The sequence below is a fragment of the Lagopus leucura genome, unplaced genomic scaffold (assembly GCF_019238085.1).
Source record: "Lagopus leucura isolate 7727_CA_CO unplaced genomic scaffold, USGS_WTPT01 Super-Scaffold_100002, whole genome shotgun sequence".
NCBI classification, from domain to species: Eukaryota; Metazoa; Chordata; class Aves; order Galliformes; family Phasianidae; genus Lagopus; species Lagopus leucura.
In genome coordinates this window covers 10,990,906-11,014,268 of record NW_024962263.1, presented here as the reverse complement: position 1 = coordinate 11,014,268, position 23,363 = coordinate 10,990,906, and the positions used below count along the sequence as shown (strand labels likewise).

Below are 23,363 nucleotides of genomic sequence, written 5' to 3'. Positions count from 1 at the left end.
CAGGCTTAGAAAAAAAAATCAGTTAACGGAATGACAAGTATCTAGGCTCAGGGATGCAGGACATTGAAGGCAAGGATAGAAAATGTGGAGTGTTCTTTCCAGCTGTGGCCCATACCAGAGCCACCTGACAGTGCTTGGGATTGCTTCCTCAGGAGACTAGTAGCTCCCCAACAGCCACAGGGGACAAACTATGAACTACTGTTGAACTACAAAGCCAGGGAAAGAATACTCCTAAAGAAAGTACTAACTGCTTTCACAGCAGCTATCACAGTTTCAAACAGCTTTGTTCTGGCCTTCTTGGCGTGCCAAAGAGATATGCAAGAGTGTTTTAAATGGTCTGATTCCCTCCCTGCACATCATGCTGATTTACACCGTCAGCAATTTGAATAAAAAGTTCAGTACGGATTCTCACTCTCAAAATTAATGAATCACTAAAATATCCATAACTTAGCCTTGGTGCAGCAAGGACAGACCTTTGCCTGTGATGCCCACTCAGTGCTAACAATTACCATAAGCTGCTGCTAACTTGTCTCGTACTCTCAAGTAAAAGACTTGCTTTCTTACTATGAGACTAGCTCTTATAAGTCAGTTAAAATATGAAACGTAAGTTTCATAAAAAGAAACTTAAAAAAAAAAATAAAGCAGTAATAACCCAAGAAGAAAAGAAAAGCACACAAGTCAGCAGTGTGTGCTTGAAGCCCGGAAGGCCAATGGTACCCTGATTCCATCAGAAGATGAGTGGCCAGCAGAGAGAGGGACGTGGTTGTCCCCCTCTACTCTGCCTTCATGAGGCCCCAGCTGGAGCACTATGTACAAGTCTGGGCCTCTCAAAACAGGAAAGATGTGGAGCTTTTTTGAAGAGGGTCCAGAGGAGGACCATGAAGATGATCAGAGGTCTGGAGCTCTTCTCCTATGAAGATTCACTGAAGGAACCAGGCTTGTTCAGTCTGGAGAAGAAAAGGCTGCAGGGAGTCCTCATTTCAGCCTTCCAATATTTAAAGAGAGTTTATCAACACGAGGGAAATCAACTTTATTCATGGGTAGATAATGATAGGACAGGGGGAAATGGTTTTAAACCAAATGAGAGATTTAAATTAGATGTCAGGGGCAAGTTTTTCACTGAGAGAGTGGTGAGGTGCTGGCACAGGCTGCCCAGAGAGAATGTGGATGCCCCATCCCTGGAGATGCCTATGGCCAGGTTGGATGTGGCCCTGGACAATCTGATCTAGCAGCTGGCAACCCTGACGTGACACAGGGATGGAACTTGATGATGTTTGAGGTCCCTTCCAATCCAAGCCATTCTTCGGTTCTTTGATATTAACAAGCACTATGGAAAACAGAAAATGTGTTGGCAGCACAGAGCATGAAATGACACAGGCAATTTGTTTGCCAACAGCAAAGATTGTTTGGATTAAATAAAACTAATTGTTAAATGTTTGCCTGTGCCAAGAAAGCTTGACCCTGACTTTTGAGAAAAATATATTAAGTTGTTGATAACAATAATAATAACAAATTAAAATTTCAATTATGCATTACTTAGTGCCTGGAAGAAAAAAAAAAAACCAACAAAACACACCACTTTATATACATACTCTGTATAAACTGCTGAAGCCATACAACCATATTTCTTGACACTATTAGCACCATGCTGAGATTCTCTCCCCCTTCCCCCATTTCTGACCAATTCATTCAGTACAGTCACAATCACTTTAGTGTTGTGCAGGGCAAAATTAAAGCTAACCAAGTTATTCCCATCCCTGCTGAAGGCTCGGCAGTACATATAAAACTGGGAAACAATTTCAATTCAGCATTTCAGAAGCTTAAAGTAAACATGTTAAACTAACGCTGTAAAGCAGCTTTGCTTTTAACAACAACAGTTTTGTGCTACAAATTCCAGAAAAGTAAGGAGAATGTATGGCATACAGCAAATTCGGCCTAATACCTGTATTTCTGCATCAATCCTGCCAGTACCAGTTCTACTTATATTAACATTTATTTTGAAGAAATGACAGCACTGCCTTACATAAATATTTTCCAGAGCCCAACCAAATTAAAAAAATCAAAATTAAAAACAAAAATTAAAGAAAAAACCAACAGTGAACTAATGCTCTTTGTCACGTTGGCAGCTAATCAATCTGTCTTCCTTATGCTCCCCCTTACCGTCAATCATCTGATTTCATTTCAGCTGCTTTTACTTCACATGTTACAATATGTCACCCCTCTGCTCACAAATACTTGATGATTACTAATAAAAGGCATATTGGAAATTAACTTAAAGAGCACAGGCTCAGGACAAAGTAGCTTGTGTAATTCTATGTAAGATGCCAGTTTTTTCGCAGTGCCAACAACACAGTAATAAACGTGGAGACACATATATCCTAGCTACAAACCAAAACCCTGCAAAACCCCTGCGCAGTGGCTTCTGTGTCTTTTTTGTTCTATTTTTCGTTTTTAAGCTTTTTTTCCTCTTCCCAGTTGCTATGTCACGGACATGAAGATCACTTTGCTGACACCTCTCAGTTGGATCATACTCAACCTATCCATTCCAGCATATACTTCCAGCATGCATGGAGACTCACCCCAAGCATGATGTAATCACAGTTTTTGTGCACCTCAGCTCTATCTGAAGTAATCAGCCAATCTGCATTCATTTAGTTTGGATGACTCGCACACTTGCCAAAGCATACAAGCTGCTGGGAGCAAGGAAGTTCAGTAACTACTTCAATTTGAACCTTGCTCTCAGGCTAGCATGCAAACTGTAGCATAGTAACAACTATACATTTTAAAGTGACAAGAAAAGAAACGCCAATTGTTCCCACAGAGAACCTGCTAGCTTCTAACTTCCACTGAAGGAAGAAAGCTTTTCTTCTTCCTAAAAGGGTGTTTAAAACTAGAACACAGTTTAAGGAAAGGCTTAATGACCAAGTGGACACACTCCTCCTTCAGGAGCACTTTCCAGTTTTAACAAAGGGAGAGTGGAACAACCCCAAACACCTGGAAGAAATGGGGCAGAACTATGACAATTTGGTCATATCATATTGATAGGTCACATCTATCAATAGATCTCAGCTTTCAAAAAATCTGAGCAATGCTACAATCAAGAACATTGTCGTCTCACAGCAAAAAGAGGATGTAAACAATTTCAACCTTCACAGAAAGCACAGCTCTTCAGAACAATTTTGATACAGCCTTACACTTAATGCACCAAGGGCTCTGACTCCGCTGGAAGCAGCTGCTAATGTTGAAGAATGTTTTAGACACTTTTTTTCATCGTTACTTTGGGCCACATGAATAGTAATAGCCCACTGTGCAAAGCTAAAAGGGACACAAAATTAGAGCCTTGTCAAATTAGCTGTAACACTAAGTAAGAGCAAGAAAGCTAAAACATATCAGACAAGGAAGTGCCTGAACTCAGCAGAGGGTGAAGAGCTAAATGGAGAGTCTTACAATTCAAATGAATGCAAGCAATGAGCCAGGCTAGATTTGTCCCAGGACACAAGAACATATGAAGATGCAAAGGGACCAGAAAGATGTGTAAATTACAAACAGAAATCATCCAGCCAAAAACTGAGCATTCCACAGCTGCAGCAACAGAAAATGACATGAACTACTCAGTTCTTCAGGCACACAGGACTGAATTTTTCCCAGGTGAAGGTGGCAGGGATGACCTTCCCCCTAATCATATCAGTAAGACAAATGTGCTTACTTTCTTCATCTCACATGAGATCTCTGTAGTATCTCCCAGGCCATCTGTAATAATGAGAAAGACCTGTGATTTCCACTGCAGATCCTGTGTGATAATCTTCTCTTTGCAGGAGACCATTTCAATTTTATTTGCACATCTACCTATATATTTCTGTTCTCCCTCCTCTCCTAGTATAGTTTGAAACACAGACACTCTTGCAAAGTGAAAAGAAAGATACTGCCAAGAAGCACAACTGAATATAAATGGATTCACCAAAAATGAAGGAAACCTAAGATACCACCAGAACCCGAACATTCCAGATAAAAGTTTCTGAATCAGCACATCTGGAAGTTCTCTGTATAGCCTTCTTTTCCTGTTACTGCTTCAGATAGCTCTGCACTACATGGAGTGCCAGCATCAAGTGCACAGAACAGCTGCTCAAGAAGACACTTTTCTATGCCTCCTCAACCCTCCTGAGTGTGTCTAACAGATGCCTGGCCAAACTTTTTAAGTTTTAACTCAAGGCCGAAATTGATTTTGATTCTTCAATGAAATGTTCTCCCTCATCTTCCTTTTAGCTGATGCTCACATTTTCTTTATTTAAAAACAGATCAAGCAGCTTCCAAATTTAGACTTTTTGCTCAACTCATCTTCCAAAAATATTAATGTACCTTTTTTTTTTTTTAATTCATGTCTCCATTAAATCTGGAAAATAATTAGCAGTATCTCCTTTGTTGTGGCTGTCTAGGAGCTATATATACATACACATGCGGAATGGCAGAACTTCCCATGTCATTCTAGTACATCTCACTTCTGGCTCTACAAATCTGCACCCACACAAAGTCTATTCTTAATTAATATACAAGAGACAGATAAAGAAAAGGGGGAGACTTGGAAATAAGCACAGGAAAGCACCTTCATCCCCAAAATGCTCAAGTCCTTTTCCAAGCTGACCAACTTCAAGTACATCAACTACCATCCTGAATGCAAACTACTTCTAATCATGTCCTGGCGCTTTTTGTAATCATATCCCACTGTTGTAACACCTGAGCTTGTCATCCAGATTATGGCTAGACCTTGTTCACGAGGAGAAGGATTTTGCCTGAAGCACTACTAGTGACAAACAGAAAATAGATTACCAGCTTTGAAAATTCTGCACAACCTGGTTCTACAATCCAGGATTTCCACAACAGTATTAAGAATAACCAAACAAAAGAAGAAAGAAACCTCTTCATCGCTCACCTAATCTACAGCACTCATCTTCACTCAGAAATGCAGAGAGGATACATGCAAGTGTTCGTGCCCTAGCAAAAGAAGACTCCCACCTCCTGTAAAACACTCAACAGTCAGACTGCTAATACTCGGTGAGACAGTTAAATAGAGTCTGAACTAAAGAAGGGAGACACCAGCTTTTGAAATTCTGATGGAGACAGATTCAAGCATAAAAGTACTCAATAACTGAAAACAGAGCTGATACAGGAAGGGAACACAAGAGGATGACATCTCAAAAACTTGAGTTATAAGTGTTCACAAGACAAACAGGGAGGAGAAAAACCCATGAGAAAGCCTTGGGAAATTACAAGGTAACAGGAGCAAAAGGCTTCCAGTCCACATCGCTTGTTCACAAGATTTACAGCATTCTTTATCAACTGGCCCTGCTGTACCCTATTGTTAATACACACTATGCCCTATTGTATTTCAGCTACCAAAAAACGAGTACAACCATGATGAATACCTGGCACTGCCCTTGTGCTGATACATCTTCTGGCAGTGCTACACTAATTGAAATCCTCTATCTTTTCCCTAAGATTACCTGTCTTTTAGCTTGGTACAGCCTGCAGCGTGTTGTGCACAGTTTACATTTTTGCATGCTCTTCTTTTAGTATCCCAATGAATAATTTAGTCCAGTTGATGATAAATCCTTTTGTGCACTTCGGGCATCCTCCCCTCAAGACTATCAATGCAGTCCCGAAGTACTGAACTGATGGCACTTAAGCAGGTGTATCGACTGCTCCTCTGCCTGTATTTGGCCCTTTTCGTAAGAAGTATAGTTCAGAACACAGGTCTACAAGCACAGGAGAGAGTTTACCAGAATCCATACAGCAAGAACAGAGGGGTACTCCAAGGGTGCTTCCTTGTTGTTGTTTATTTAAAAGAAAAAAAGGTGGGAGACACTTGGTATAAACACCTCTTCTTCCTCCAGCTCTGAGGAAAACACAGATGTCTCCCTCTATCGCACCACAGAGCATCTCATCAGCACTGACTCTGTCCTCTCTGAAATTCCAATAATCCCTTTCCTGCGTAGGCAGGACCGGGAGAAAGCTCTGCACCTTGGCTGTGCTAAAGTCATTCACGCACAGCATGTGTATTCCCTGCAACACAGAAACTGTGCCATGTTTCCAAATAGCATCACAGGTTGTTTACAGAGACAAGCCAACTAAAGATATTTTTACCCTCATCTCCCAAGACTGATTTATAATTAGTACAGCCTTTGAACAAGATACACTTGCAGCATAGCATCAACAGGCTCACTCTAAAGAGGGCTCCATGCAGTGCCCGTGGCCTTACCAGGACAGCTTTTCTTAATGACTTTTGGTATAAACGAGGCCACTCTAACGCAGACATGGGAGGGCTGCTGGACACAGTGCAGACTGGGAGTTGTGAGTGAAGGAAAGCACCCTGCGGGTGGAACTCCCCCAGGAAGTATTCCTTCTCCAAGCGGATGATGCTCCCTGCAACCTCTGTGTGACTGATCTGTCGAAAGTTTCTTCCCTTCTACAGTTATCTTGAGATTTGCTCTGCTGCTGTGTGGACACACAGCAGTTGCTCTGAAGAAGCACCTATATTGCAGCAACCACCGGCATGCTTTGCACTGGCTGGCACTGCAGCATCCCTTCCATTTGCCTGAAGCCTCTCTACAGCTCTGTGCTTTACTCACAGGAGTGTGGACCATACAGCTCAGATCTGAAGTGCCTGGAGCCTCCAATATAGATTACTGTTGCAATGTTTCTCACAACACACAAATACCACAACTCCATCTGCAACAAAGGCTTCCTTGTGCAGCACAGACTGAGAGGGGATCACAAGGGCATGTAGCAAGGGAGTAGGAAAGTAGAGAAACTGAACAAGAAGAGGGAGAGCAACAGGAAATCTGAATCCAGCTGCCTCCTTCGCCTCCCCCTCTCCTCATTATAGTGAAATACAAGGTGACTCGAACTTTGCACCATTCCACTCACTTTGTGTTTACGAAAAGGAGAAGAGAGCAAGGGAAACCCCCCAGGGTGCCACTGTCCCCCAAATACTGGGCTGCTGCTCCTGTGGTGGCCTCCAGGCACCCAGCACTTGAAGGGCAGCAGCTAGAGGGCAAAGGAAGCCAAAGTCAGATAACACTTCAGGTCTCATTCCTCAGACAAGGCAATTACAAACCCTCCATTTGCCCAGCTCCATCAATTGCTAGGTCAGGTAGTTTCACCCAGCAATTTGCCTGCCCAAATAAAACCACACAGAAGTCAGCACCAAAGTAAAAACAGGGAGTGAAGTCCATAAATTGCAGTGACATCCACCCTGAACTCTTATCTTCTTAAAAAAGAAGGTCTGGGGGTTTAAATGCAAGCAGAAATATTTATGACAATCTAAGCAACCCTCCTAAACATAATTAGCAGTCTTGTTTTGTTCAGCCATGAGGTCACAAAGACTCCTTTTTCTATTCTGCCAGTTTTCACTATAAAAAAAAAAAGGCACTAGAAACCTCATAGATGAAGCCCACACTAAATTAACTTGGCTTCCTGTCTTCCTTTGGCTCAAATAAGCAAAGCCATTACCTCAGGAGAAACAACACTCGTTACCTGCACCAATGAGACTTCAGGACATTTCAACACAAATGGAAAGCCCAATCAAAACAGCTGCTGCAGCGAGCTAAGAAACAAACACCATTCACTGGGATCTGCTTCGTTAGATGTGCTCGTGCTCTCCTGACAAAACGCTGTCCCCCTTCCACAAGTTTCTTTGCAGTTTCTCAGCCTGCTGAGGCTCTTCCTCCTATCACAGTTTTACCCTTCCACTGGGAAAAAGCTCCTTTTGCTCCCTTCTGCTGGAAGTTAACCAAAAAGTAACAACATCACTTCCTACAGCAGGTTCTGCTTTTACAACACACCAGTCATCTTTGCAGCATTTCTCACGTTTTCAAGGGAGGCAAAACATTAGGTGGATATATGCAAGCAACAGCACTTTCTAGTTCCCATACACTGAGCAGCAAATGATTCTGGGCTATAAATTAAAGGCTTCCAAGTCCCGAATTGGCCTTCGGTGCCTAAAAACTAATAGTTGCTTTGCTTTGCCTTAGCCATCCTGACTGCAGCTACTTCAGCAAAGAGAAATAATCCCATGGAAAACGCTGGCCTGTTTCCAAGGTAAATAAATAGCGATAAACTGAGAACAGCTGAAATCATAATTACAGACAACAGTCAGTTTGGTGCTGCATATGGAGTAGCCAGCGAGAATGGATAAACCGATCCTCTCAAAAGTAGAAGAAAACAAGAGGCAACTTATGACCTCTAGAACAGAGTGGCTACAGGTCAGCAGCGTAAGGAAAAAAGCATGCAACTCAGAACACATTTCTTGTGAATGTGTGCGTGTCAGAGCCCTGCACACAGATCTGGCTCCTGGTGAGAAGTGTGGTCTAATGCTGGCACTAAACTGCGCTCCTCCGTTCCAGGAAGGAAGAATACTCAAGTACGCGCAATCCAACTCACAGTTTTTCATATCAACAACACAAACTGCAGGACAGCAGGAAATTGTTTTGTTTTTGTACAGCCATCCCTTAAAATAAGTTACTTTTTGAAAACAAAATCGGTAATTAGTTTGTTTCTAAAGTAAAATGCACACAGCTTTACAACAAACAGGCAGTGTTTCTGATGACTCAAAGCATCGCTGCTATAGCAGCATTCCAAACTAAACGGTAGACCTCAGCAATCCTAGAAATGTGCGTGCTCCAACGTCTGAAATGAAGAGCTGTGCATTTCTGTGATCACAGTGGGAAGTGCATACTTTGCTCTGACTGCGCACCACTGCCTGTTGGATGTCCTGCTGAAAACTGACAAACAACTAAAATAGCACCAAACTGAAAAACAATACTGTTCTTTCTACCAGCCATCAATACTAACCAGTACTCATCATGCACACAGTTACTAACAGCACTGCAGGGAATCGAGGAGCACAGGCTTCATTTTAACCAATTTTCTCTGTTGCCCAGCACACAGCTGTGACTCTCCCACCTGAAAAAAAGCAGCAGAAGTTGCTTAGCTCAGAGAACACTCCTAGAAAACCCAAGGGGATCTCAGGAAGAAAACGGGTACTGGCACAGGGAGCAAGTACTGAGACCTCCTGCTTTACACCACTCATGCTGAAGCAGAGGTGTTCCATCCCTTGAATCATTTTGGTGGCCCTTCTCTGGACAGGCTCCAAGAGGTCCACATCTCCCCTGTACTGAGGATTCCACATCTGAACACAGCACTCCAGATGAGGGCTCAGAGGAGAGGGGCAGGAGCACCTCCCTCAACCTGCTGGCCACGCTTCCCTTGATGCAGCCCAGGATACAGTTGGCTTTCTGGGCTGCGAGGGCACACTTGCCATCCACCAGTACATTTTGGCAAGGGTGTGCTCTATTTTTTCATCCCCCAGCTTGTACTGATAGCAGGGGTTGCCACAACCCAGGTGGAGACCCTGAATTTTATTTGTTGGATCTTGTCAGGTTCTGCTGGGCTCATTGCTTGAGCCTGTCTAGGTCTCTCTGGATGGCATTCTGTCCCTTGGATGTGTGAACCGCACCATGTAGCTTGATGTCATCTGCAAACTTGCTGAGAGTGCACTTCATCCCACTGTTGATGTCACTGATGAAGATAATAAAAAGCATCGGTCCCAGCACTGACATCTGAGAGATACCACTTGTCACTGACATAGATTGGTAAGTGCTCCAACAGACCTGTATTTTCATTTGTAGCTTTATTTCAGTTTCCACCCCTCCAGGTAGCATCACAGCCATTCATTTTCATTAACTCTCCTTTGAAATGATGAAGTGAATTAGAAAACGTAAGTAATAGGCACCCTGTGCACAGCAGTAGCAGCTTCCTCCCTCCCTTCACCTTCTCTCCTTGCACTCCCTGTCTATTTGCTTCACTCACCAACAAACCAACAGAGAGATTGTGAAGATTAAGAACTCTTAAATACCTGTATTTTTTCTTTAAACTAATCAAGATGACAAATACTGGGAGATTACAGATAAGATTTGTTGGATTAGAGCAGACACTCCTTAGCACCACTGCCTTTTACAAGTCAGGTTAGTCTCCAATAAATCCCGAATTCAGATATTCAGAATACAAACAGGCATTTGTGCTCTCAGATCATCTGGTTCTGAGAGGAAAAGCAGAACGCATTTGTTTGAATGAGAAATAGTTGCTATTAACTGACTGGAATTAGGTTTCACTTCAGCACATTTGATCCAACTGAATTCCAAACCATCCGTTCATAAACATGAGATGCAAGGAGGCACAAATAAAGTCTTCCAGGCTTTGCTGCATGTCACTGAGATGAGCATCTCCAGCAACTCCAGTACTTAGTTAAATCCAGAAGTTGGTACACACGCTGAAACCTCAGCAGTTTCTCAATAGATTAATTTACTGTACCGTCTCTTGAGGGGAGAAGTTTTAAGCCTCTGAAATGTATATTGAAGTACACAGCTAGCTTTAAACAGGAGATGACAAACAATTGCTAAGTTGGCTGTCCTCCAGTTAATCAGCCTGCTTTGACGACTCAGATTCATCTGCAAACTGCTGTTGAAAACCAATTGCTTGTTCAATGGGGCAGAAAGATGAAATCAATTTCAATATGCACATCTAAAATGTCCCTCTTACATAAAAGGGCTGCCTGAGAGAGTAGTGGACACTCTTCCTTCTGGTTGCGCCACTTCCGCTCGCAATCTGCTCTCCCTACAAGTGCAGAATTATACATTTACATGTTCTTTATGGTGTACAGCATCGTCGACATTGAGAACTCGTCCCTGGCCTTCAAGGAGATGACAGCCTTACATCCAAGTGAGATCAGTTCACACTGACTCATCAGGTGTTTCATTAAGAAGCTGTGCCAGCAAAGAAACCAAACCCAGGAAGTAATGAGAATGCCAGCTGCTCTGCTACCAGCACCCACAGTGCCCTACAGTGTGGTGGCGATGAGTGGAGGAACAGATCACGCTGCTGTGTCTAGAGAATCCAGCTGAAGCTTAAAATATACATAAGCCATTAAGTGCCACCACCAGGAAATCACAATCAGTAGTGAGGCAGACAGGCATGGCATTATATAACTTTGCTCAGGTGAAGAGTGTTTCCATTGGATCAAAAGAGGATGCAATGCCATCAGCAAATCCATCGAGACACATAAACGCGTGACTTGCTCCTTCTCCCTGTCACACGGGGAGTCAGTGGCTCAACATTCCCTAAAATACTTAGAAAAAATGGGGAAGGAGAGCCTAGAAGAGAGAGGAAAGAGTGGCAGCAAAGTTCAGGGCAGTGCAGGTAGGGAGAATGGCACAGGATCACACACATACAAAAAAGTACTCTCCTCCCGCGTTACACAGAGCGTGAGCACTGCCAATAGAGGCAAGCACACCAGCAGTAAGGAGCCAGTTTTGTCTGCCTGTAGATCCAGCACCTGATCTGAGACCGTTTTACCATCAGATGTAACTAAATTCACAATTTGTATCTGCCAACCTTTCATTATGCATCTTAAAGACATTATCTTTAGAGGATAAAGTACATAGAAAGGTTAAATGATTCCACGCTACACATAAAAAAATACGAAAGAAACAAAATAAAAATCATTAAGAGCGGTACTTGGGAATATATTCACTCAGAATGGAGTTCCAACAGAGCCCAGGACAGGAGGAGCGGGGCAGCCTCTCAGCTCTTGCCTTTGCTGCACTATTTAAAGGCTTTCCAGGAGCTTCCTAAAAAAGGCTCTGACTTCACGCCCAAAGGCTTTGGACTGTTGCCGTAATCCTCATTTAAATAAATGGAAGAAGGAATACTTGCTTGGTTATCAGGTACAAACACACGCTGACACTGATGTCTGCAGAGTTTGGGAAACAACTGTCTCTCCTGCCTCACACCCATGCAACACATAAGGTATCTCTGAGAACATCTTGGGCCATTCTGCACTGTGCTCAGTCAGCATCTTCTGTCTCAGTCTCAGTTCATTGCTAAGAACTTCACAAAGAGGAACAGAAAAGAGGAGATTATGCCTACAGTAGATTATATGCTGTGTGTGTGGGATGGAGAGTCTCTATCCCTTGACAAATTTGATTTTGACATCCATTTTCACCTAAGTCTGTCCTTGTTGCCTATGAATTCCCACGACACAACAGAGTAGATTAGCAAGGAAGAAGGCTGCAGTAAAAATATATGACCCAGGAGTCTGGGCATGAGGAATGGAATAAATATCACATTTATGAGCATCGCATTACTTTCAGAGACCGCAGAAATTAAATTTGACCCAGAACAAGACATTTACGATTTCCACAGCATAGAGAGATGCCACGGAAATGAAGCATCTTCTGCAGAATGTTAATCTCAAGGCAATACAGCTTTCAAAAGTAGAAATGTGCATATGTTTTTAGGCAACCTTCCCCTCCTGTAAGTCATCTGCCATGACTTCCATTTAGTGCTTTATCAGGCACCTTTTACCTGTTTTCCTCCATTTACTCATACACCCATGTTTGCTGGGTCTGCTGCTAAAATTTCAGAACTCCAAATGGAGGAGGGAAAGCAAAAAAAGGACTCTTATCAAAAACAGTGAGCTGAGAGAGTTTCACCCCCTTCCCACATGAGAACTGCAAGCTTAGCTAGAGGCTATATGCGCACACCACCCCTCATTTCTTTAACTTCCTTTACTGGGGTCCAAAGGCTGTTGCCATTCGTTCTCATAACACAATGTTGTGATTTCCTTCCTTTTGGTTTCACTCCATCTGAAGTGTATTCTCCAGTACATGAGAACCTCATCTGCTTTCAGCTCATTCTCAGTGCACACAGACAATAGATGTGTGAGAAGGAAAGGCTGTGATCCCTCAGCTGCACCAACTCCACTGCTGATGCAATCTCATTGCAAGCACAAGGCGGATCTCTTAAAACACAAAGGGTAATAGCTCAAGACATGCCTCTGAATTTCCTTAATCCCTTTCATCTTGCACATCTGATTTCAAGCACAAAACTGGCTAAACAGGAGGAGCTCCTCCATGTGAGTTCATCCTCAGGAGCCAGCATGCAGCCGAGGAGTGAAAATGCAGCTCTTCTGCACGGTGACCACAGCAATGGGAAAGCTGTACCTGTGATCACTGAGCAACAGCATTTGCTAGGATCACACTCACAGCACAGTTCTTACGCTTTCCTTAAGGATCACCAGGAAAAAACAGTAACATTCCATGTAATACATTTTACACCAAATGACTGACTTAAAATTGTCTGACATTTTATAGCAGCAATACTGCTTCACACCAGCTATGCCCTGTACAAGCATAACTGCATTGCAGCAGAAAAAAATGGAGATATTCTGATTTGGCATTTAACCTTGTTACAGTAACACCTTAAATGTAAGTCAAAATTCTACTATTTGAAGTTAGAATTATGCATAATGTTTTGCAGACCAATATTCTTGATTCAGAATCACCAGGACAATTATATTTTTCTATAAATCTTAGCAAATTTCTCTTAATATGTTGTATGTTGCAGCATACCTTTCTCATTGGTCTTTTCCAAAGAAAAAGTACTACTCCCTTCCAGTGCTGAGAAAGAAAGCCTTCCTTTTTGGTACTACTATTTATAGCAAAAAACTATGGGCGATATTTGAAGCCTAAACGCATGACTCCAGAAACTTCCCTTTATATTACTCAGTTTTACTTTAAAGTAGAGATGCACACTGTAGTCAGATATTGCCAGACAACAACCTAAGAAGCAATCAAAAATTTATTAAGAAACAAGGGGGGGAAAAAAACTACACCAAAACCTATAAAAATCCCGAAGACTTTGGGGAAGACCAAGGTCATATGAGCTGTGTTCAGCGCAAAGTGAACCTTTCAGCATCTTTATACTAGATGCAAGCAATATCATTTCTGCCCCTCAGTCTTAACTTTTTATTCCCCTCTAAAGCCAAAAATAAAACCTGGTCTTCTCTTTAAAACACTTAATTTACTGAAAGAACAGCAACAAAATGACCTTTCATGAGGCTTTCCAGAATTGCAATATCAGATTGATGGTCTGCATTTCTGCTCCCGAAGGCTTAGGGTTGCCAAGTCCACAATCAAGTTGTTTTACTCTGAATCACACATTATTTGTTGTCATCAGCAGACTGGAGGCTTCTATTTATTCACTAATTTAGATGTTGCTAAGAAAAGCCAGCCAGAAAATTGGAAGTCTCATAGGCAAGACCTGATCATATTTGGTTCTCCAACTGAGTTTTAGAAGTTTTAAACAAATACAAACCCAGTTTCCTCACACCAAGAGCTGAAGTAAATAAAGTTAAACAAAGCCATACAGATCACTATAAATCATTTTTAAGAGTCTTTCTCTCTGCTGCCAGTTCATCCACTCATCTCCAATGCACGTTAATGCCCAGAAGACACGAAAGGACTTCCATCTGCTACTATTGCAAACAGTCAGCTATCCTGGGAGGAAATGTCAACCTGTCCAAGAACGCACGTTTAGCTAACACATTAAACCTGCTGTAGCTGCCAAGCTGCAATTAAACACAGTATAATCTCTGAAAAGCCTGTAAGAAAGATGTCCTAAATTCCATGTTCAAGAATGACCCACGCAGAATAAAGGCAAGCTTCACAGTGACTTGTAACAGACTAATCTGTTTTTAACAGGAGAGTTTCCAGACTTCACATTGCTGCAAAAAGCATTCAAGAATGAAACTGCATCTAGAGCAAGGCACCACAGCAAGCTAAATTTGTATCTCCTTCCAACAGCAGGGAAAAAGCTTCCGTCTATTTCAGCAGTGTAATTTTGATAGTTTAGATACTTTCAGGGATCAGAGCATGGAGGAGATCTGTATCTTCTCTATAAAAAGCCCACCAACTATATTGGTTGGCCAGTAGGATCTCTCTCAGAGATTTCCACTTCTGCATCCAGAACCATGGTGCCAGCTGGGTGGTTGCAGCCGAGTGGCACCAAGCAGGGACGCACACCTGGGTTGAAATAAGGATGGAACACCACATAAATAAATGCTTTCCCATCACAACATCTCATGCCAAGATGCCCGAGCAGGAAAAGGCATTAATACGTCCCATGCAAGTGCTGCCAGTCACTCAAAGCACCAGGAGGGCAACACTGCCTGGATCTGCACAGACTAGCATGACACACAGCCTGCTTCTCTTGGCTGCATTTTTGTTTCTGAAATAGCTAGGATACAAAATCTTTCATTGCTGCTGGATAGGAGCGGATATTTTCTTTCAGAAAAGTTATCTGTCACATTCCCTCTTACTGGGAAGAAGAGAGAAGACACAGCTGTTGCATGCACTATGTACTCTATTTTCCTTACTCTTCCTCTTTGGGTCATGCACAGGCTATTCTTGTTCTCTGCCTTGCCATGCATTACCTGGGCTCCATCAGGAGAGGGGTGGCCAGCAGGGACAGGGAGGTGATTGTCCCTCTCTACTCGGCTCTTGTGAGGCCCCATCTGGAGTACTGTGTCCAGGTGTGGAGCCCTCAGTACAAGAAAGACATTGAGATTTTGGAAAGGGTCCAGAGGAGGGCGACTAAGATGATCAGGGGGCTGGAGCACCTCCCCTATGAGGACAGGCTGAGGGAGTTGGGCTTGTTCAGCCTGGAGAAGAGAAGGCTGCGGGGTGACCTCATTGCAGCCTATCAATACCTGAAGGGAACCTACACCCAGGAGGGGAGTAAACTCTTCAAAAGGGCTGACAATAGCAGGACTAGGGGAAATGGATCCAAGTTGAAGGAGGGAAGATTTAGGTTGGATGTTAGGGGGAAGTTCTTTACTAGGAGAGTGGTTAGGCCCTGGAACGGGCTGCCCAGGGAGGTTGTGGATGCCCCGTCCTTGGACGTGTTTAAGGCCAGGTTGGACGGGGTCCTGGGCAACCTGATCTGAATGTGTATGTTTGGTGGCCCTGCTAGGCAGGGGGGTTGGAACTACATGATCCTTGGGGTCCCTTCCAACCCGGGTGATTCTGTGATTCTGTGATTACTGTCTCCAGAGCTGTTTGAAGCACCTATCCTCAGCCAAGGAAGGAAACTAAAATGTCAGGACAAATGTCAGCTGTACAGATACTTATTTTTTATTTTTAGTTTATTGAGATGTAACACTTGATCAAGAAGAGTGAAGTTTGTCTCCTTAAAAAGTTGAATCCATCAGATTAAAAGCTTACAAGGTGCAGACTGAACTTCACATATTCTCTCCTAGATGTATCACAGCCGCTAAGAATGAAGCAAGCAAGAACAGGACAGGATGGTCCATAACACTAACTGCACATGTAACATCTCAAAAGACTGACATGGGTAGAGACGAGGGTTGTATAATCAAAGCTTCTCCTGTCCAAATTCCAAAACGTTCAAGTGCAGTAATTGGTTTTCTCTACTCCACAGACACATGAGAAGCCATTTTTCCAATCAGTGACTAACAATGACAGCTTTATTTCTTTAACTTTCAAAGCAGAGTTATTTTTAATGGCTCTATAAACCAGAGGCTCTTTAATTAATTTTCTTCAAACCTCCTAGAAATAGATCTGTTTTTGTCTTGAAAAACAAGTCTATCAAAAGTTTGAGATTAAACCCCCTTTTCAACCCAGAGCTAGAAAGGAAACCAAAATGGGATTTTATTAGAAATGCTGGTTTTAATTGCAACATATAAGCTACTTCTACCATCATACAGTTTTTAAGTCGCTCTTAAATCCATTTGTTTGCTACAATTAAAAAAAACCCACAAAGCCCAAAAACCATTTCTTCTTAAATTGCTTTTCATGTCTAACATTATTGATTCTGCTTCCTGTGTGTTTTTGGTGATTCTTTTGCTTCTAACCTCCCTTATGAAGTCGCAAACCACGTTCTACATACCCAGGATGCAGCTATACTGCCAGCACAGCACCAAGATCTAGGCGAAAACATCACTATGGCTGGAAGAGGGCCTTGCAGAGGAGCTGAGAGCAGCACTGTACTCCCCACCACACAGAAAACTTGACAGATTCATTAATCTGTTTATTTTAAACAATGATTCCTGGTCCACAAGCCTAAATATGTGTTGAACTGAATGCTTCACAGAGAAAACACCCTCCTAATTTCTCCACACCATTAGTCTGAATGATTGGATAACAGCTGGCATGAAAAGCAACTTACCAAAGCCTCAGCACTGGGTACTTATTTCCAACAGATCACAGAATGGCCAGGGTTGGAAGGGACCTCAAGGATCATGAATCTCCAGCCCCCCTGCCACATGCAGGGCCACCAACCTCCACGTTAATTGCAGCACTCTGGCAGAGTTTGCCCTCCTTCACAACACCAAATGCCTCCTCATCCACAGCTAAGCAGCAGTGCTTTGAGGCCATCTCTGCCAGCAATCTCCCTCCTCAGAGGGCACACAGAAGAATGAATGAAATACATGCCCACTGTTATGTCAATGATGTCAGGTAAGCCACTGGTGGAGATGTATCTGCACTGCAGTGTCTGACTATACTGGAGATGACTGAACTTTACCACACAAACTGAGAGTATGCCTCTACAGAAGGCAATCTCTGCCACAAACAGGACTGAAAGGTAAAAGAGAGAAACCACAAGAATGGTTTATCTGATCTGAATTCCTGTGAACACAAGCTGGACTGAGATACTGGGCATCCAGGAGCCAGGGAAACCACAGACTCTTTAAGGTTGGAAGAGACCACTAAGATCATCAAGCCCAGCCACCAACCCATCACCACCAGGCACACTAATCCATGTCCTTCAGTCCCACACATCCGCATGCTTCTTGACCACCTCCAGGGACAGTGACTGTACCACCTCCCTGGCCTGTTCCAATGCATTACCACTTTGTAAGATTTTTTTTTCGTAATCCAACCTGAATCACAGAGGTGCAGGAATGCAGATCCCGAACAGATGAAGCTAACAGTGAGCCACACTCCCATTCACACTTCAGCACAGAAACCCTTCATCAGGAAATAGCCATACTTCCAAAACCAAGCTGTCATCTTCAAACGCCCCTTTTCTCCAGTGGACTGTCTGTTTTAGATTGCCAAACTAAGTCTAAACTCTGTATGATCAGCAGCTCAAAGATTCAGTCCTGAACACACTGGGTGCTCAGACACAGCGTTAAGCTCAGGTTGTAGAACTGAAGGTGTGCTTGCAGAGATGTGTGCGTTACTCAGTAGAATCCAGTGAACTGATTTCTTGTCTCACAATTCATAAAGGCAGGAATTAAAACTGAAGTAAATTTTTTATTATGCTGACAAAATAACATGCATTTTTGGAAATACTGCAGTGAGCACCACCTGCAAATTTCAGCTTTGAGTGAAATTTAATTAAGTTGAACTAGTAAAAAAAAATTCCACAGGGTCGTGGTATTTGTAGGTGAGAAAATAAGAGTCATGTCCATGTGACTGGGGATGGAAATTTGGCTAGTCTTGTTAAATTACGGTTCCTCTTGAAAAGCACATAAATATTTATGTGAATTTGTGTACTGACATTTGTTGCTGGACTTTATTTAAGTCGTACAGATAACTGCTACATCCACCTTCCACATGCACACTTTTTTCCTCTATGCACATCCTGTTGCCACTTGGATTTTTCTGACAAGTCTGTAAGAAAAAGTAGGAAAGGGAAGTGAAACACTGCTCATTAGGTGATTTATGAACCTATGATTTCCTCCTTCTGCAGCAGAAAGTAACAGCAAGATGTGCATTCATCCATGCCTCGCTGGAAGAAACATCTGGGAAAAGCTCAAGCCTGTGTACTGACTGCCTTCCAGGCAGCTCCTGAGCTCTCCTGCCCATCTCAGTTCCAGCACTTGCACTACAAGCTTAAAGGTTCTGTGGGGTGCAGGGGGACAGATCTCAGCCAGAGGAAGGGGACAGCTAAAACTCGGTGAGCCATCAGACTTAGCAGAATAGGCACATGCATGCCTTCAACAAAGGAAGCTTTCTGTAGCAGATTCAGTTTCCTGACAGAAAAAAGAATAAATAAATAAAAAATCATGACTGACAGAATTTTCACATCCTTGTCTCTGATCCACTTGCGTTTCTCAGAGAAGAAACACACTTCTCAGATCATGGAAGTACAGACTGGTGATAGGTTGATGGTTGGACTTGATGATCTTAGAGGTCTTTTCCAGCCTTAACAATTCCATGATTAACCACAAAGCTGTGATGATGTCAGACATACAGCAGCACTAAGGGTCTGCTCATCCCTCCAGCGCAGCTCTAAGTCTGCTCACCGTTACTCAACTTAAAGAAATAATAAAAATCCCTAGAAATGTCATTATAGTTATGATCAGTTACAAGAAACTGCAGAAGAAGAAGAAACATAGCAGAAGGTAGGATTTCTCATAGTAACCTCCCGAGGAGCTCTAGAGAGAATACTGTTCCCCTTAGGCATATTTTAAGAATTGATACACATTTATTTCAAATTGGCTGCCCCAAACAATACAGCATTTCCAAAATTTGGGAAAAAGTGTTCACAATGCCCCAAGGGCATTCACAGAGGTTAAAACAAATGAGCCAGACAGTACTCCATGGGCAGGTTCCACATCTCTAGAGAAGTTAACAACACTCTGAACAGCAAAAAAGGGAAAGAATCACCGAGGAGAAGAAGGCCAGTAGACTATTATTAGGAGTCACAGCTTAATTCTACCAAATAGGTCCAAATCATTTAGCAATCAATGGCCTCTTTAGAGGGATTTCTGTGCGGTAGAGCCCTCCATGATCACCCCTCCCAGACCCGAGTTGGATGACTCAGAACAGGAGAGGGCTGATTACGTGAGCAGAAGGCTGGTTATGTAAACAGAAGGTAGGTGGCTTAACAACCTTGCTCTTGTCACCAAGTGTCAGCCAAGAGAACTGCGTGTTACTGCAGAACTGAAGCACATGTCAATGCACTGGAACACAGCCGGATGTTTTCCACTTCCCCTGATTTGAAGAAGGCACTACAGTGTTTTTAATTTTGCTGGTTCAGATGAAACACAGGCTCAGAGCCTGTGGCCTGCAGCACCTCACCTGCCTTGCCTAACCAAGACCATGTTCACTGCTGAAGAGTCAGGAGGGGAAAATGAAGAATAAAAATTGAGCAATTATTGCTTACACCACTCCAGCTCCAGTGGAGTTGGGGGCTGTGTGTCTGGAGGTGCTTCACAGCCCAGCATCTTGAGTCCACATGCTTCTTAGCTTATTCTTCAACATTAGCAAGCTTTCCCAAATGCTGCTCCAGCTTTCCAAGATACGCATTAAAAAAACCAAAAAGGCAGCTTAAGAAATCACACTGAGCCTCTCTCAGGTCAGTGCCTTGTAATTTTCGCAAGTAACAGGTTAGGCTGACCTAACTACAAATGAGAAAGATACATCACAGCTGGGTGTCTTAACCAGTCTGGAAACCTTTGCCAGCATTCTCCAGCCTTTCCAAACAGGCTATTATTTTTCACTGTGTTTCTACCTTTTTCCACCTACCAATGAAAAGGAGAAAACAATGTGCCTACTCATCCCACTACTACGCATTAGAGGTGCATTCCTGCTTCCTCACTTCAACCTGCAGAGATGTCTCCCTTTCAGCACAGCTATTTTCAGAGCCTATTTACTGTTCCATTCAAGCCTAGGCTTTCTAATTTCACAGCCTAATCTGCAGTTCAGCCACCCATGAAACAACCAAACAGCTTGGAAACCCACACCGCAGCTCCTGCTGCCTGATCTCAGGTGTGATCACCAGTGCTGGTACAGGAGCTGCAGAAAAATACTTTCCGCCCCCACCTCCTTCTTAAATGTAATTAACACCATCATTCCAGCTTCTGCTCTGGGTAATGAGAGCTTCTGCACCCCCAGGCCCAGAAAACACCTAAAGGCAGGTGAGAAGAGACTGCCAGGCACATCTTGCTGGCAGCAGGATCTTTGCCCTGCCCTTGGAGGAACGGGGACATTTTCCCCACACAACTACTGATGCCAGCACAGCCTTGGCAGTGGCACGGGTGCAAACCTCCTGCTTGCAGCCCTGCCAGCTCCTGCATCAGCACATGCGGGTTGTGAAACCCACAGCCCTAGGGAAGTGCAGTATGAGGCCATAGCAATATCCCCGCCAGGCTAGAGGGACCCAGCAGCACACCCTTCATGCTCTCCAGAGTCATGTTTGCTGCCGACTCCTGTGGTTTCCACATCTGCTGAGCATACTTTGTCCCACAGGGCAGGAAGCCAGAGAGTAGAGCTATCTGTGGGGAGAGGCACACCTTCACCAGCTGTAAAGCCTGCAGGCGTCAGATGAGACAGCACTCAGACACACCCGCCACTGCTCAGGGTTGTTCCCCTTTGCCTCCCTTTCAAGGCCAATTCCTAGGACCAGCCACAGCTCTTTCCATCCCAATGGGTCAATCCGAAGCTCCCCACCTTCAGCCAGGCAGCAGGCTACAACACCCCACACCCAGCTGATGAGAGATGCCCACCCTGCTGTCTCTGCACTCTCCTACTCAGCCTACACAGCCACTGAACCAGCAACCCAAGTTCTGTGCATCAGGCTGTAGTGACAGCACACTGGGCAGAAGAGGTGGGAAGCATCATGAAATAAAAGCCTCTCAAAATCTGCCTGTTTCATAGAATTGTAGTTTATTCAGGTGAGAAGAACCATCTCCCTCTTATTCTCCCAAACAAGGTGACGAATGCAGCACTGAGAAGAAAAATCCCAGGTTCATTCCTCCTCTGCTTGCCCCATTCACAGCAAGTGCCAGTACCTGTGCACAGACCATCTCTTCCTGAAGGTTCACCAGAAGTTTCATCTGAAATCTTTCCCAGCAAAAGTTTAATAAATAAATAAAAAAACCCTAAAACAACTGCATGACAACTTTTCATCTTAGCTAAAGAAACAGATTTGTTAAGTCCTGAGCAGCAAGATGCTGTGCAGAATCACAGAATTATTCAGGTTGGAAAATATCTTTAAGGTCATCAAGTCCAACCATCACACAACACTACCAGGTTCACCACTAAACCATATTCATAAGTACCACATCCACACATCTCTTAAATCCTCCAGGGATGCAGACTCCACCACCTATTCCAATATCTAAACACACTTTCCAGGAAGAAATTCTTCCCAATACCCAATCTAAACCTCTGCTGGAACACGAGGCCATTTCCACACATCCTGTCACATTTGTCACCTAAGAAAACAGGCCAAACAGGATCTTGCTGCAGCCTCCTTTCCCATGTGCACAGCTTACAAGAAGCCAACTCACAGCACTGCTGAAGCCAGCCTGCAGTGGCACAAAAGGCAAGGCCTTGTCCCAGGGCTTGCTCAGCACACTGGCAGGGACCCACAGGAAAACCACATCAGGCTGTTGAGCAGAGCATGGCGTGAATGGTGAAGGCAACTCAAGTTCAGCAGCAACATGTTCTAAGGCAGCACTTTGGTGCTATTCCCACTCCTAGAGCATCAGGATGGTTACTTACAATTGTCCTGAGGTGGGCCATAAATCCAAGCATAGCCAGCGAGCTCAACACAGTGTAAAGAGGATCTCTGTGGCAGACTAATTACCATTGCAGGCTGTACAACCCTGTAGAGTTTTCTTCTGCACAGCAGCATCAGAAACTTCAGCTGGTGACTCTGTGGCTGAATAAACTTTCTACTTTCTATTGTTCTGCTCAGGGCAACCAAGTGAGAATTCTGGGGCCCAAAGCTTCGGTGGAAGAAACCAAAACCAGTAACAGAGAAAAGAGGCTATGAAACAGAAGAGGTTGCACAGAAGGTTGCAATCCCTATGCAGACACACACCCACTTGCAATGGGCAAACTTACGTAAGCAGTTACAAGCAAACTCTTCAGTTATGGTGGAGGGTGGGCCTGAAATCAAATTCAAGCCCTTGATCTGAATCAATCAGAGCATGGACTAACCCTGCTCTTCCATTGTTTTTGAATGGGACCTTGTCTGGCAAACTACTCCAACAACACAGACTCTCTCAGGAATGGAATTTTTATATATATCCCAACAAAAATTTTCAGTTGCAATGACTCTCGTAACAAATTTTAAAAAGCCCAACTACAAAGCAAGCAAGAAAAACATACATACTTCAATGAACAGTGAAAAATCCAAACTACTTCAAATTTCAGCCGAATATCCTACTGTCCTTGATCTTTCTTCACAGCCAAGATCATGAAGAGCATTTGGAGTCAACCACAGCAGGACAGCAGAGATTAGGTTTGATGCTAGTTATTCTTCAGCAACAACTTTGTCTACATTGGTTTCTTCCATTCTAGCAAGTTCTCTAGGGTCACCAAGTAAAAGGGTTAATGAAGTTTCACTGGTATTATATACAGTGTTGGGGGGGTACACAAAAGAAGATTTCATGTCTTCAATAATACTTTTATTTTTTGAGGAAGAATTCTTGCTAGGAATTACAGAATCACAGAATTGTAGGGGCTGGAAGGGACCATCTGGTCCAACCT

The 23,363-nt window shown here is 43.4% G+C and overlaps 1 protein-coding gene across 1 annotated transcript in view; it reads right to left on the bottom strand.

Moving 5' to 3' along the window:
* SLC22A23 (solute carrier family 22 member 23) overlaps nt 1–23,363 on the bottom strand; it is a 95,646-nt gene that overhangs the window by 51,705 nt on the left and 20,578 nt on the right.